General features: G+C 38.1%; 1 protein-coding gene across 1 annotated transcript in view; it reads left to right on the forward strand.

The window, feature by feature from the left end:
• slc46a2 (solute carrier family 46 member 2) overlaps positions 1-2,245 on the forward strand; it is a 13,309-nt gene extending 11,064 nt beyond the window's left edge. Inside the window, exon 7 of the mRNA XM_086300355.1 lies at positions 1-2,245. This exon is cut by the window's left edge and continues 152 nt beyond it. The gene's annotated coding sequence lies outside the window, so the exon portion shown is untranslated.
• The last annotated feature ends 782 nt before the right edge of the window (positions 2,246-3,027 follow it).

Raw genomic sequence — 3,027 nt, forward strand, 5'->3', positions numbered from 1 at the left:
AGTTATAAAAGAGGGCAAACAGTATTTTTACATCTACATCTCAAATAGACAACTGCCTCACAAAGACAGAAGCTGCCACGGTGATTTCCACATAGTTTAGGATTTGTCACGGACTGCGTTGGCTGCTTCTGTCAGCAAACTGTTACTCACACGCAGTTTTCAGCCATGGGTCATGTTTTAAACAACTTCGTTAGGAGTTTTGTATCCTGGAGTCCTCTCAGGCTGTTACAGGAACAGAAAGTTTGACACAAGTTGATCTCTGTTATGAATTCACCTGTTTTTACTTAACTGCCTACTGTTTTTGTAGATCCGTAAACTAGAAGCTAGAAGTGGAAGTGTGGTTATAAAATCAGGGGGGGTTTTTTGGCTGTTACTGTTTCCATATTTAAAGACTTTGCAGTTGTTACTGTACTTGCACAGTAATGTGCACAAACTTAATGAGAGTGCTGCTCTGATGCCAGCTTAGCTGCAGTTTGGGTTTAGGTCAAAGCTACATGAAGTGAATCCAGTTTGAGTCACAGACGGTGTAAACGGTGGACATGGCCACTGTGATGTCTCAAGGTGAAGCCTCGAGGCTCGAGAAACCGCACAGTCATTGGCTAACAGCTTCTGACTGAGTCTAATAAAGAGGATCATTTATGAAATCTGAAACTAGCGACATTTTCTTACATCATCTGTACAAGCCCTAACCCTGCAATGCCATCTATATTTTTTCTCAGACATGAGTTTAATGGCCAGCCCCCTGCTGGTCACGAAACGACAATACAGATTTCATCAGACGCAGAAGGCACGCCCATCTTTTTGTACTGTTTACATCTGTGTCCTGTTCACATCACCTTAACTCCTCTAGAGGCCACTGTTTCTGAGGTGTGACTTAAACCTGCTGCAAGCCTACGCTGCGTTTTACGGAAGCTCGTCTCTGTCAAAAACAGTTTCTGGCATCCACAAATGGAAAATTAGAGTTACTATCTCCAAAATTTTGGTCTACAAAATAAAAAATACAGTTATTACGTCAAAATTTTGAGATAACGAAACATCGAATGAGCTCTGCCAATCAGGGTTTTTTTTTTTTCAGTGGCAGAAACGAGCTTTCAGCCCCAATACCAAACATACCAAACTTTTTCTCTCTCTCTTTTTTTTTTAAACAGTGTTGTATTAAGCTCCCTGATATAATAGCTAAGCATTACATCAGTGGCAACGGACTAATTGCATGCACTGCTTTTTAAATCAGCAGGGCTTGCATAGACGCCACTACAGATTGGGCAACAAGCCCAAAAAAGTTGAAAGAAAAACATACTCCATAAGTCTGATGCGCACTGTTGCACATTATAAGACTGAAACACGACGTTCAATCTGTAAACCATAGCAAAACATTGCCCAGTTTTCTTTAGATTGAACCAATTTTTGCTGCTCAGAGGATATTATTGATTTTTTAAATATCAAATATTTTACCACCTGTCTGCGCCCAGTGGCAAACCAATTATTAACAAAACAGTCACCTCTTAATTTCTTTGCTGCCAGAAACACAAAGAAATAAGTTTCACAGGAAGCTAATGCTGCGTATTTGACAGATTAATCCTACTGACGCAGTTCGTAAGGAAACAAAAGGAAAAATGTGTTGTGCCTGAAACATTCAGCGCAGCGTTAGCAAACGATCACAAGTGCGTGGACAAGTGTTCTGTGGATGGGAAAAAACTGCTGGATTCTCCCCCGCTCATGACTCCGTGTATCATCACCATCGGTCAGCTGCTCACAACACATATTTTAGGAAAAGCTTTAGGTTTGGTGTCATTTGACGTTCTCGCACACCGACTACTGGCAGTCTAAGGGATCTTTTTTGACATAACTTTTTGTTTGCTTTTATATATTTTTATTATCCTTACATATTGACCCACTAATTCATTTGATTGTGCTTTATGTTCATCTGTCTAAGTCTGAAGGTACTGGTACAGTTCTGTGTATGAATTTATGTAGAAATTTAAAGCCATATTTTAGTTATTAGTAGACATGTTTGTATAGCTGAAGTAGTGCTTATAGTACTGATTGAAGGAAACCAAATGAAGGTTTTTTTGTAATAGTTATTTTGCATTTGCACATTATTGCACTTTTATTTGTTGACGGTACATAAAAGGGGGCTTCTGCTGTAGTTTAAATGAAATTATTAAACATAAAGAGCAACTTATGTTGGTGTTCGAGCTGCAATGACACTAAAAATCTTTTTGTTAAATAAACATTATTAAGGCTTGTTGTGATGTTTTTAAATTGTCTGTATGAAAGAATATTTAAATATTCAATCCTTTCTAAACCTCTTCATCCAGAGCATAACTGCAGTATATTTAGTTTTTTGATGACTATATACATATACATACATACATACATATATATATATTAGGGGTGCAACGATACACAAAATTCACGGTTCGGTTCGGTTCGATACTTTGGTGTCACGGTTCGATATTTTTTCGATACAAAAAAAATGTTCATGCCTTTTTAATTTGTCATTTATTAAAATTATAAATATATATTTTAACTCAAAAGTACAGTTTTTAAATTTAACCCGAACCCTTGTGCGTGTTTTTTATTTTGACAGCGAATGCGCACCTGCGGACCACTTATGTGCAGCCCTGGTTATTTAGCTCGTTATATTGCAGCCACAGAAATTCTTTTGTCCATGAAACCATAAAGCTGCACTTTCTTTTTGCCTTATAGTCTGATTTGTCATAACTTCTCTGTTTTGTGGTAAGCTTTTCTTTGGCTGTCACTTCTTCACCCTGACCTGTCTTATTTGGCTCAGCAGAACTAAAATATATATACTGCTGCTTTTACACACGCACTCACATAAGCTCAGCGATTCTCTGCGCGATCAACCTCTCACATGTTTAAGCTGCGGGAGATTTCACTTGTCATGTTTCCATAGTAAGCTAACGATTAATAAGACGATGTCAGAGGAATTGGTGCACAAATTATCATCACTCACAGATCAGTACTGTCGCTCTCTATACACAGTTCGCACGATTGCAAAATGAA

This window comes from Aulonocara sp. 'chitande type north' Nkhata Bay, linkage group LG7 (genome assembly GCF_057382095.1).
Source record: "Aulonocara sp. 'chitande type north' Nkhata Bay isolate Kocher_YH1m ecotype deep benthic linkage group LG7, A_spYH_male_GT1.1, whole genome shotgun sequence".
Taxonomy (NCBI): Eukaryota; Metazoa; Chordata; class Actinopteri; order Cichliformes; family Cichlidae; genus Aulonocara; species Aulonocara sp. 'chitande type north' Nkhata Bay.